Source organism: Calonectris borealis, chromosome 4 (genome assembly GCF_964195595.1).
Source record: "Calonectris borealis chromosome 4, bCalBor7.hap1.2, whole genome shotgun sequence".
Lineage (NCBI taxonomy): Eukaryota > Metazoa > Chordata > Aves > Procellariiformes > Procellariidae > Calonectris > Calonectris borealis.
In genome coordinates, this window is record NC_134315.1 from 76,506,562 (window position 1) to 76,520,740 (window position 14,179).

Here is a 14,179-nt window from a genome sequence, read left to right on the forward strand (position 1 = left end):
TAAAGATTTTTGAGGATTTATGAAGATTTAGGAAAAAAAAAACCCACAACAAAATACCGTCTCAAAAAAAGCCAAAGCCTAACCCTCAGACATTTTATTATTGACCTGGCAGATGTAATAAAGCGTAGCTGCACCACTAACCCCTGAGGCGGCCGTGGAGGATCCGCAGCCTCAGCCTGAGCGGCTTTAGCTGCGGTGCTGCACTGGCTCCGGAGAGAGCTGATGCTGCTGTGTCCCTCGTCAGAAGGTTCTGCTCAATCCATTTGCTTTTATTAAAACAAAATGAGCAGAGGGCTCAGCCGCAAACAAACCTGTTGTACAATTAATGCATGATCCTATTAGAACATGCTTAACCTTTACTAGATCTCTTAATTTAGTTTAAATCAATCTTAATCTGCATTGAGATCAAAATCATTCTTATTTGAGAGAGATAATGAGGCAGATGTCTTGAGTAGGGTAAGGTACCGTAACTCTTAATGTGTTCGCTGATGTAGTCAAGGGCTTTCATCATCAGTAATTGTACACTAGAGTGTACAATTGTACACTAGAGCGTGTTTTTCTTGCTGTGTGTATAAGTACTTCCACAATACTTTTCCTGCCTTTCTATGAGTTGAATAATATATGCACAGCATTTCAAGTTCTCATGAGAAGTGTAATTTCAGGGTCTGATTCTGGTCTGGACCTCGTGAAAACGTTTAAAGGCGTTTGAGACTGAATATGTCAATTTGTTTGTGTTGCTAGCCGTAAGCACTTTAATAAAGTTCTAGTCACTGTTAAATGTTTGCATTGCACAAAGAGAAGATGCAAAAAATAAATGATCCAGAGCCAGTGTCTGTGGTATATCTCACATATCTTCAATATTGTTGTGCTCTGTGAAGTTGAGACAGGTGGCTCAGCACTGTACAGTGCCCACAAACATGATGTCTGCCCTAGAAGAGCTGACTGGCTAACTTGCTGCATAGATACTGTCACATCAATAGTGTGCTGAACTGTGTAATTATTACCACCTATCTAGTGGGATATAAAGAGAGATTAGAAATATAGATGCAGTAGAAGACTAAAAATCCACCAGATGAATCACTAGTACGTGATTTGAGCAGACTCAACCAGCCAAAAATAATTAGTTACCTTTGCTGAAAGTTACTTGCATCCCTCTAGCATGCAGATATACTCACTGCAGGCTAGGAAGTCATGGAGGTGAGGATGGGAACGGGCAGGGTGGTGTTGGATGAACAAAGAATTTAGCCAGTCTTCAAGGCAGTCATTCACTGAGCTGTGCACGTATGCATCTCTGTAGGACTCACTTCTCCAAAATAGCTGTGTAAAGTCCTGTATCCTGTAGGCATGAAGCTTGTTCAGTTGGTTGAAGTTGTATTGCTGAGTGTATTCTGGATAAAATATTGAGCCACTAGAAGGAAAAGTGATGTCTTTTAAGATAGGCCAAATATTTTTTTGACAGTTGATGAGAAGGGACACCTCTGATATTTACTGACACTGAGGAGTTCAAAATGTTGTAATTTCGCAATGACGAGAAGAAATCTGAGCAGATAGTCTTTAGCAATGGAGGATGTTACAGTAAGGTTAGTCCTGCCCCTTTGAATTCCAAATGGTTATGTATATAACGTGGCTAATTATCTAATAGTCAGTGACTTTGCTGTCTTACTGCTGTAAAAAGCAGGAGGCGTAGATGGGGAGCTCCCCTTTTTAGGTTCTGTAGCTTTGGGGTGTGTCTCACGATTTCTGTAACTCTGATTTACTTAGCAGCCGTGTAGGCAGACTAGAGAAGACCAGGCTGATAGGGATTTCAAGCAATGTGACAGCTCCCCTTCTGTATACTTTTGTATGTTTCCCATGACAACATAACTGTCTCATCTCACTGTCCAGAAACACTGACAAATAGCAAACAGCTTTATTGTGTTTTCTCAGTTGCCTTTAGTTGTTAACTTCCTTGGAAACGATGTCATGTCTTTGGATGAAAAAATATTCTTAATAAACAAGCTGCTTAAGAGAAAGAAACAGACTTCCTAAACTGACTATGATTTAGGTCTTACAAATTCAGTTCATCCACTTCAGATAGTGTTTACCCTCACATGTATATGATGCAATACACCACAGGCTTGTCTCCTACTCCACCCCTTTGAATATAAACCAGACATTTGGAGATCAGGGTCATAAAAATTACAAAATACAATTTAAGTCATTGAATCAATCTGCCTTTCAAGGCAGGTTCATTTCCCAAGTGTAGATTAACTATGGGGTTTGGTGTGTGGTGTTTTTTTTGTTTGGATGATATTTTGGAATGAACAAGTCTGTGCATTCCAGTTTTAATAGGGGATTTTGATATGGAATTTAATAGACATCTGCAGCAGAACAAACTTATGGCTGAATATTGAATGTTACCTGTTTGGGATGTTTGATGTGTCTGAACTTCTCATCTGACTTCTTCACCTGCAGCTTTCTGTTCCTAGGAGTTAAGAACAAAAGACACCAGGCCAGTTTATCTCCCATCCTTCTGGAGGTTACTTCTTTTCTCTTGTCTATCTTCATGTTCCCTGTCCAAGGGGATCTCACAATTTGTAGTTTGCTGGTGCCTTCTGGGCTCTGTGGGGCACCTCAGTGTAATTTTGCACTTCTGCAAGGAGACAATGAGTAGTTCCGCTTTCACCATTATATCAATGAGCATTGCAAATATTCAATCCTTTCATTCCTTTCTCTTGGTAACATCTTGCATTCTAGGAGTACCTTTTAGAATTGAAAATGCTAAATGGATGAAGGTATAAGATCAATTGGCAAAGCCTCTGAGGCTACAAAGAGGTAATAGAGTGGCAGTCCTCTGCCCCAAAATATCAGTTCAAAGTAGGAGGGAGCAAGGGATCCTTGTGAGAAATAAGGTGGAGGAAAAGTGAGCACATTGCATGTAGAAGGAAGGAGGGGCAACTTCAAAGATGTCCCAACCTGAATCTCTTGAGATTCTCTTCAACCAGTATTTTAAACACCTGCTTTTCTAAGGCTTTCCCTGGGCAGTTTTCTTAAAGTTGAGATTTAATGCAGATGTGAGTAGATGATGTTAAAACTGCATGAGGGTATGACTTGTATAGTAAGTGAAGTGTACATGTAGTAGCTGTAACTCCTCCTGCTTATTTCCAGGCTTTCATTTCAGGGAATGTTTGAAGTGAATGACTATAGAAAACATAACAATATGTACTCTGTAGGTTGCTTCAGTAGGCTACTTTTTTTGACTATGTCCTGAATTGTATTTCCACACACATCCCCTCCTGTGAAAGTGCCAAGCAATGAATGAGGATTAATGAATATGGTTAGTAGAGAAGAACAATTACATTTCATTTGATTTACCCTCAGTATGTTGGTAAGTCATGATACAGATCACTCCACTGGAAACAGAAAGCTGGTGGCCATTTTGTCACAACAGTTAATAATCTTGAACTACACCTAAGTGGTGGGGCCCAAGAATAACTTAGTCTTTGAAACAGTACCGACAATGAATCATAACAAGATGCCGATCAAAGAAATGTGGAACATCAAATCACTTAATTGTACTGAAAAGTATATTTCACACATGGATTGGTAGCATGATGATTCTCTTCATCTGTAGATCATTTGCTCAGATACAACTTCATGAAGTCTCTCTACTGTGTGCAGTGACTGCATCATAAAAACTAAATCAGTTTCAATGTGTTTGAGAAGAGAAGGCTTCAGGGAGACCTTACTGCAGCCTATCAGTACTTAAAGGGGGCTTATAAGAAAGACGGCGGCAAACTTTTTAGCAGGGCCTGTTGCGACAGGACAAGGGGGAATGGTTTTAAACTAAAAAAGGGTAGATTTAGACTAGAAATAAAGAAGAAATTTTTTACAATGAGGGTGGTGAAACACTGGGACAGGTTGCCCAGAGAGGTGGTAGATGCCCCATCCCTGGAAACATTCAAGGTCAGGTTGGATGGGGCTCTGAGCAACCTGATCTAGTTGAAGATGGCCCTGCCCACAGCAGGGGGGTTGGACTAGATGGCCTTTAAAGGTCCCTTCCAACCCAAACTATTCTATGATTTATAATAAAGAGGGCCTTCTGGCACTGGTTTCAGTCCTTGCTGTGACAGTATTGACAGAAAGAGACAATAGATGATGCTGGTAACCATCGCTTTGTGTAGTGCCTTGAGAAGGCAGCTGTGGTGTAAAAGGATAAACAGGATTCAGACACCAAATATACAAAACAAAAGGCAAGAAAGAATACTGAATTAGATTAGACTGAAATTATATTAGACTGAAAATAAAATCCTTGTGACTTTTTCTCTTGGGTATACATATTTGGCTGAATTTACTGGCATGGCGGGCACTGTGGGACCTGGAGTTATGCTGGTCATGCCTCAGCTTCCCAGTGGGACAAGGGAAGGTTGCATGTACCATTCTCCTGCTCCTTTTCTCTTCTACTTCTCCATATCCTGGTTTCTATGGAAAAGCATGGAGATTTAGGGCATTTTAGTCAGGTCTCTGCCCTTGCCTTGGAGCTCTGGGCTCAGACATGACAGAACTTGGTAACAGAGCTGTGTTAGCTGTTTATATGCTAACCTCTCTAGCACCAATGCAGGTCTTACAGGTTGCACACAGTGTTATGTTGCTATCATTGTATTTTATTGTCTTGCTTTTAGTTCACATTCTATTCTGTAGCTGTCACTTCTACCGTATCATCTTGTTAAAGACTGCACATGTGAACATTAAGGCTATTGTCCATGTCTGTCTTCCTGATCATCTCTTTTGGTTAAACGTAAAGATAAGCATAAAAAAAATGAGCAGCAGTTCTTTATTTTAATATCTGCATTAAAAAAAAACTTAGTATAGTGTACTTTTCTTTAATTGTACATTTTAACTTCCTTAGAATATGCAATGAAAATATTATCAACATCAATTTCATCTTAGTTAAACCTCATTAATCAATTGTAACACTTTAGTGCATTGTTTTACACACTCAAACATTGCTCATGAGACTACCTGTAATTTGAAACTCAGCCAGACACTTTTCAGGCTCTATCGTCCATCCAGAATATGCTTGCAGAAGGAATATTTCCACAGCTGCATTTTAGAGAAATGGATAGATGGATCTTAAAAAAGGGAGGAAATTGAGAGAGTTGGTATTGGAAGAGAGAACTGTCAAATATTTTCTAATTCAAAACTCTTAAGTTGTTATGTCATGGAAGAGCAAATGCTGGTGAACCTTTCCTTATAAAAACAAACAAACAAAAACTTACTACAGAAACATTTCTTCTGCAGTCTTTGGACAAATATTAGTCCTTCAATAACATTTGCTTTCCTAAAAAAAAAAAAGGGGGGGGGTGGGAAGAAGATTGAATCAGGCAGTCAGGTTAAGGTGTAATTTGAGTAAAAAAAAAATTCTTGAGATTCTTCAGGACTGATACCTACACTGAAAGAAAACTGCCTATTTTCTGCTTTGTCATACTGTGTTTGTAAGTTATATTTGTTATCAATTTTGTTGATTCTTTTTTGTGACGTCCTCTTCAGTGAAGGCATTTTATCAGAAACAAGATAAAAATGTTCTGGCAGATAAGAAAGAGGGGCTGAAACATTTGTTAAATACTGTTCAGTATCAAGTGATAACATCTCTTGTCCTGTCTGTACATAGTCTTATGTCTCAAAGTTAATTTTTAGCATCACCTAAAAACTTAACAAATCTCAAAACACTTGATTCTAACACATATTTCACGTTTCAAATATTGCTTATGTAGTTCATTATTATTTTGAGAAAATCAAGCAGACTTTTCAACACTCGGCAACAGAGTTTGGAAATATTCAAATATTTTATGTTGAGAGGCCTCTGTGGCCACAAAGAAAAATACGTTAATTTCAACCAGATCTTTGTGTTCTCAGCTGAAGTAGTAGCTAGTATATTATAGGCGTATACAAAGCTTTTCCCCTCCCGAGAGATATTATAGCTGTGAACGACTCTTGGAAAGCAATATTAATTTGCTGCCACAACCGGATGAACTATAAAAATGAGTATTAGATAATACGGTGTTATGTTTTCTTGCTTCTGCAGCAGCCAGCTTACATTTTTCCTCCTAATTTCTTAGAAAGAAAATAGTTTTTAGTGCTTTGGTTTTAGAAGTTGTGGTAGAATTATTTTCATGATCTCTTCCATTTTCTTGCTGCCATACATCTGGCAGTCAGGCGTGAGCAGCTAAGGACTCTGTGTGGACTGTAATAAAGCCTTTGGCAGTTACAACTACCTTTATGATAGTTATAATTAACCTTACTGTCCCTAGTAAAGTATTTTCTCCATTTTTTTTCTCCTGGAAAATAATACTACTTCTTTTTAAATGAATGTCTTTTTTGTGAAATGTTGTTGTTTCAATTACTGTAATGGTCAATCTTTGGTCATAATTATACTGCGAGAATGTACAGGATTCATACTTCAAACGGGTGCGGAGGTGTGAGCAGTTGTTCTGAATGATCTACTCCTCAGAGATACAATCTATAGTCAAGGTACCGCTTCTGTTTCAAATCTATCTGTGACTAAATTCCAGTTGAGTTTTCATTTGATTTCAGTAAAACTTCCTGTTCAGACTTTGTTTAGGTTGGGGGAGGGAAGGAAAAATCTGCAAAGCGAACGTCTGTTTTAATTCGTTTTGGTCTGGTCGGTGCCTGTACTGTTCTTGGACACTGTTGTTTGCTTCACCCTGGGCAGGCTGACAGCCGAGGAGTTCTCAAGTAGTGGTCTCCACAGGAGCTTCCTTCCCAGCTATTTATGACAAGCAAGTAATTCCTCTGAACGCTGCTGCCCAGGTTCTTCCCGATGCCAAAAGGGAGTCCAGTTTGCAGTTCACCTACATGTCTTTGAATCCTGTTTGCCATCTGCAGTTCAGAGCCCACTGCCAGCGGTCCCAGTCTGGGACTGAGCCCCTGTGCTTCCAGGCAGTGGAGCCCAGATGCGGTTTTCCAGGGAGCTCTGGAACAGCCTTTACCCAGGGACTTGTACACCCCTCCTGAAGGAGCTGGCTTGCTGCTGTCACTCAGAGACCTGCCTTGAACGTAATACTTATCATGCCTTTGCAGTAGTGCCCGTACAGCAAGCATTTGCTGTTTACATTAACGAACCTTTTCAGAAATTTTCTCCTTGCCTTGTATTCTGTACTGAGTTACAAGCACCTGGTGTAATATCCTTTTAGCAGCCGAAGTCTCAAACGTGAAGTCTTATCCCTGATTTTTATTTCAGGTGTGCAGTTCAGTGTGGTCAGTGTGGACAATGCAAAAGGAGAACTTTTTTCTTTTCTTTCTTTCTTTCTTTTTTTTTTTTCCTTTTAACGTGTCATGTATTATGACCAGATTTCCTCAGGATGAACTATACACTGAAAACAAGATTTCATCAGCATTGGTTAGTACTCTTCTGCAAAAGCTTACTTTTGTGATTGAGCTTTCCCTTTACTTTTGTCAGTAATGAATGAAATGGAAGGGCGGACTCTTAAAATAAGTGACAGGGTGATCACCCTCACCGGTCACTAGGAGCTTGATGTCTGGCAGATTGAGAATACTCTAAATTGCATCTCTGCCATTATAACTGCCCTGGCTATGGCCTTTGTGATGAGCAGCTGGGAAACCTCAAACCGCAGTCAGAGCCGCAGCCCAGTGTTTGCAGAACTCCCTTGTGATAAAAGGAGCTGCGAATAGCAAGTGGGACCCAGAGCTGAGGTGGGTGAGCAGCCAGGCTGGGCCCTCTCACGGCAGGGGACGGAAAAGCATGGAGCCCGGGGAGCCCCCGGTCCCTGTCCAGCCCTTGGCATGGGCTGAGGGGTAGTTCACTCTCTTTCTTGCTAGTGTTTTGAGACTTTTTTTTTGTTCTTGGGCACAGTAAGAAACTGCAAAATGCTTGTTAATGTAATTCCTTTCCCTCTGGAATGAAATTAGGAGTTTACCATTTGTGTCTTTGACTTGAGAAGGGAAAGGAAATGAAGAATTGAATTGAAGGAAATTCAACAGACCCGATCACATTATGTATTAGCCTGAGTGAGACAGAGGCATACTGTAGCCAGAGTGCCTTGTTCTCTGTTCTGTGGGAGGGAGTGTTCTTTTTACTCCTCTTGCGCTCAGAGAAGGCAGCCTGTGACGTGTGAGGTTTCTTTTAATTCATTGATAGTTTTTTTGTAAAAAAAATGGATGGTGATGATGAAGAAGGAAGAAAATTAGTGTTAAGCATGTTTCTTAATTTTTTTTTGATCTTTATCATGCAGACTTTCAATGCCTTTTCAAATCTTGAAACTTCTTGGGAAAAATCTCTAGGTACGTGGGATTTTAAAATCATTCATTTAAACACTTGAACTTGGGAACTGACATCCAATTTTGGCAGAAAGGCCTTTTCTTAAGAGAAAAGCTTTGGTTTGGTTCTTTTTTAAGACATCACTTCAGAACTTTTATAGTTTAGGTTCATCTTTCCTCAAAGCAGTGCTGTAAAGATGGCAGTGTCTGCAAAGCTGTATTCCAGCGAGTGGAGTGCACAGTCCCTGGGGTCCCGCTTCTAGCATCCCTTCTTCCTCCATCAGCTTTGTTTTTTCTCCATGTGTGCCACAGCCTCTGTCCCAAAAGCATGCTAAGGTTACTTGTGAAATTAGTGGAGCCTGGGATGGTTGTCGAGATGTTCTTGGCAAGGAAAGCCTTATTTAATGGAAATTATCTTGTTCCACTTTCTAGGTGCTGTTAGGAAAACAATGGAATGTATATCCCTTATACATTGTTTTACTTAAATTTTACAAAATGCCATTCTGTTCGAGAAGGTAATGGAAGACCAGCCTGACTTTTGGCTTTCTCATTTCTTTTTGCTATGTTAGGAAGGGGTGTTCTGACAATTCCTTTTATTTAATTAAATTTAAATCAGATTGACATATAAGGACTTAGCTGGCGGTGAAGTATGTAGTGAAGTTCAGTAATGGAAATGTATTGGAATATTTTCCGTGATTTCTAAAGCTCAAACAGTTTCAGTTTTAATGTACTGATCAATGATAGCTGCTTTATTTAAATAATGACAAGAAGTTAAAAAATAGAAGTGCTTCACTTAAACTGAGGATGGAATCTGACAATTAATATGGCAGCGTTAATGTGACTTGCAAAGTTTCTACCTGTCAAATGAGTTGCGTTAACTGCTTATATATAATAATCATTGAATGATTTAGGTCTAAAAGGATGCCTGGAAGTCCTGTAGTCCAATCGCCTGCTCAAAGTGAAGCCAGCTTCAGTTCAGGGCGGATTGGGTTTTGAAAGCTCCCAGGGGTGGAGTACCCACAACCTTTCTAGGCAGCTTGCTCCAGTGTTTGATCACCCTTGTTGTGAGGAACTTTTACCTTCTGCAGCTTCTGTCTGTTGCCACTCATCCTTTTGCTTTGGCACCTCCAAGAAGAATCTGGCACCATCTCCTTTATAGGCATTGATTAGGTAGCTGAAAACAGCAGTAAGATCCCTACTAAGGTGGGAATTTGAGTTCATGAAGTTCCTAGCCTGCTGCATTGCAGAATAAAAAGAATGTTACCTGCTTACCTGCTCTGAAATAGAAAGAGCAGATTTGCTGCAGATTTCAACATCCCCTGGAAGGAGGCAGTAAGATCTCATATTGTTCTTCATAACTATTTTGTGTACACTTAAAGCCTCCTACCACAAAGTTAGTCCTTGGTTTCTATTTGTTGGTCACAGTGGATATTAATGTTTTTTTCTTTTCCAATGTATTGTAGAGATTCACGATTATACGTGTGGAGAATTCTTCTGTATTTCTGCCCCATCGTGGATGACTGTGCTCCGACTCTATACTATTACAGAAGTTTGGATCGGTGGCTCTATTGACATTACCTTGATTCGATCAGACGGCTGCTGATACGTTGAACCTGATGCTTGCTACCCTGGTGAGGATGCTGTAAAATGTATTTATACCTAATCTTTTGTTTCAGAGGAACTCGTGACTGTAAAGAATAGTTAATTCCTTCAGAGCATGTCAACTGTGGATTTCACAACCTCTCTGAAGGAGAGGAAGCACCATTATTAGCAGAACACTGTGGTGCGCAGGCAACCTAGGTTATCAGCCTCGTGAAACTCTGTTGCCTTTTGAGGACCGCTCTCAGAAAAGAGTCTGATCTTTCTGACTTCCAGTCCAGTAACTTTGCCAGTGAGCCTTATGCTTTTATGCAGTGAGCGACTTGAGCTTATTTTGGAACTGATTGTATTGTTTAGAGTTTGTTGATAATTTTTTTTCTGGTATTTAAGAAGAATGCTATAGAGAGTTCAGGATTTGGGTGTTACAGCAAGGAATATGTTGCAGATTTGAATGGTGACTGGAGCCAAAATACTGTGATCTTGAGAGGATACTAGTATTGTGATGTGAAATCCATTACAAAATCTCATGTGGCTAGGCTAATTCGTAATACTGTCATTATTAAATCATAACATTGTGTTTTATATTATACTACAGAAATAAGGTATCTATACTATTTTAGGGTCATTGACCTAAAAAACCAAACAAACAAACCGAAAAACCACAAAACAATTTAAATGTAAAAATGAAAAAGTCTGGCATTTATGTGAGAAGTTCATGTACATCGTTTGGAAAGCCTTTTTACTCCAGAAAGTTGCTACGATTAACTTTGCCTTGGTCACAGTGGTTAAATTCCATAAAACTAGTTTTTGAAATTTGCTGCAAAATTGCAACTGAGTGTTTCTCCTCAGTCTTCAAACTTACTAAGCTCAGAAAACACTCTGAAATTTGATTTGAGCACCTTCAGTGTCTTACGAAGCCAGTGCATACTATGCCATATTTTATTTCTTGTGGCACATCCCATCTTACATTGCATAATCTTTGTCTCATTTCACACAAGAGTGTGAAGTCCGTCTCTAGATGATCCACTGAACTCTGTCATGGTTTGTGTTCGTAATAATTTCTGTACATGAAATTCAGTCAAGGCTTCAACCTTTCCCAAGTTCTGTCAGAGATGAAGGCAGGGAGTTTAGGCTTTCCATGGAGACAAATCCTTTGTGGCCACAACAAATGAAAGCTTATAAATACAAAGAAAGCAAATTCTTCTTAGGAACTCTTTGTGAAAGAGGGAGAATATGATTCTTTAAAACATCTATATCTACTGGAAAGCTTCTTTACACTCTTAAAGCTATTGTCTTCTAAATATATTTTTCTTACTATTACTTATATTCTTTGAATAATGTGCAATGTTTTTTAATAAATCATGAATGCCTTTTCAAGCAGATTTACACTGCTCAGTGCAATGACTGTGTAGCATGATTAGGTCTTCTGTTACAACTCTCTGACCTGAGTTCAGGCCTGAAATGTATGTATCTTAAAGCTCAAAAGAGCAAATACTGTAGGGCTACTTGGAACTTGTGCGTGCTAAGAACTGCTTTGATGGTTCAGAAAAGTTTAGAAGGCCACTTGTTTAGAAGTTATGAATATTTTACACCAGATATCTTTAACACCATATAATTTTAAAGGTTATGAAGATTGTTACTTCTGGGAAGATGAGTTCTGGCCCTCTAGTGCAGAAGCTGAGGGCAAAGAACATTAGTGACAAATTTGGTTGTTAACAAGATTAATGGCTGCCACTTCTACTTGAAATACATCAAGAAAGACCTATATATTTGTAAGGAATAGATGGAGAACTTCGCCTCTGAAAAGACTGTATTATGTAGTGTGAAGTTTGCGTGGAAGTGAGACCAAATGTTCCAAGTACCTTTTGTCAGGGTGATACGTAGAGCTATACTTATTAGCTTATCTCTTGCTGCTTCTCCTCTTGAAAAGTCTGATTACTCCATCACAAATACAAATGCAATACAAAAGTAGATCTCATTTTGAGTAAAACGGAATTACTTTTCCATTTTGCGGGAAAAACTGAGCCATGGAAATGCTCGCACACAGATTTTCTGTTTCAAATGAACAGTAATAAGTGTAAGATAATTATTTTCCCTGACTTAACCTTTTTGTGTGTGTTTTTCCCCTCTATTCCTCAAATATTTTAGATTGTTAGGATTCCAAATAGAAGTATTATCTGAACGAGAATTTTGATCTATTTTCCAGTTTACTTATTCTTTCCATTCACCAACAGGCTTGAGCATTATATGGGAACAGTCATACAGAAAGAAAAAATTAATCACGCTATATTTTCGAATTCAAGTAAACAGTTTTTTCATCTTTAATAATAATTATCTCTTGGCATAGAATTCAGACTTCTCTAATTCATAAGCTGCTATGGCTCTGAAAGATGTGATGCTTTTGATTAGAACAAAGGTGCAATCCGGTATTATTTTAGCTCTCTGGATTTCCCAAGACATGTGGCTTTTGGAAGTGGCAGTGATAGTGGTTTGGGAGTGAATGCTTTGGTCTGCTTTAAATGTGTGTGATTTCCATTCAGAAGTACAGCATAAAACAAAAGAGCACTGAAATCTTAATCAGTGACTTTTTCCCCCTGTGACAACAGCTGTATTCCTTCAACTCCTCTCCTTCCGTAGGAATCTCACTAGGATGCCAGGATGCCCTGCCGGTTGTACAGAAACCGCAGACACATTGTCTGTTGCATTAAGAGGCAAATAGTATGTCATTGGCTGCAGTTTTACACTTTTGATTGACATTTGGACGTATGCAGTTATTTTCAAACTTGTCATTAAATGAAGCCGTAGCAATTTCTTCTCTAAGTGTATGAGAGAGCCTATGTGTTTATTACTGTGTTTATAAAGAAAGGCTTGTTTGTCTAAATATAATTTTTTTTTGTGTTTACATCTTACTGTGACATCGACCTTATTTTTATGCATGTGGGAACTAAGTGATATTTCATTACTTTACAGTTCTCTTTAAGTGTTCAAGGGCACAGTAGGGTCTTAGGAGAAGACTTTTTTTTAAAAAAAAAAACCAACCTTAAACTGTATTTTATTTGCACTCCAGAAATGTAAACCCAGGCTCGGCCATATTATTCTAGTTTGAATGCAACTTCGTGCCGATGGCTCTGTTTACCAAACCGGATTTGGCAAGCTAGCTTTTCAGAATTGTCTCTTCAGAATCGTTCATCAGCAAGCAGAATTTAACAGTTTACTTGGGACACTGAAACCTCTTATGCATGTGAAATGTATATATGTATGAGAAAAACAGCTAGGAGATGAGGGCAGAAAGGTGTGACTAGCAATTATGTATACGCTGTATAACATAATCTAATTTGCAAATAACCTTATTTTGTATTAAGAGTGTAAATTAGCTAGCTACAGTCTTCATGGTGAGGGTGTCTTACAAGGCATGAAAGCACAGGAGACCAGGAGTCTCAAGGACTCATAAAGTCATCTTATAAATCTTCCTTTTCCACAGAACGCAATCAAGATGGTTTTCAATATGTTGTCAGGGTGATACTCCTGTAGAAGCCTGGATGCGTCTGAAGAGCATGCATGGGTCGGGCTTTAATGAACTTGAACCTAGCATCAGAGATGAACAAAATTCAGGATGTGTAGTTTATGGAAACTTTGAAACACTCCGATAAAGGGGAGATTCTGAATTAAAGGTCAGTCCTGTGAGCCAGGCAATTTGGGAATGCATTAGCTGCATCCCATGGTGAGTCTAGCTCCATGATGTTTCTGGTTGCTCCTGGGCATTGGGTGTGAGGCTCCCTCAGGAAAGTACTTAAAGCCTGGAAGTACACAATTACTTAGCCAGTGTTTCTGTGTTGCCATTTCTTAAAATGCAAAAATGTGATCTCTGTCAAGTTGCTTATCTAACATGAGATGAAGATGAGTAATTCAGTGTTCTGAAGGAGATCAGATGATGCTAATCCATACCAGAAAATTATGCCTGTCTACCTGAGTTCAGGATATTAAAATGGACTAATGGTATCACCTCCCACAGAATGTTTTGAAGTTCTAACCAGTGTGTAATAACTAGTTACTTATTCTCAGTAAGTTAGGTGCATGCCATAAGTTGGATTTAAGAAAACAATTTTTTGTTTGTTTGTTTTTGCTGAAAAAGCAACCTGGCCTCCACATGGAGCCTGGTGCTGTATTTCTTTGCTGCTTTATGAAGCAAAGAGAAACCATTTCTTTTCAATCTTGAAATCTCAGAGTACATCCAGATTCCTTTCTCTATCTGTAGTGATGTTCTTCGTACTACTTGTGTAGATCAGAAGTTCATTAGCTGGAA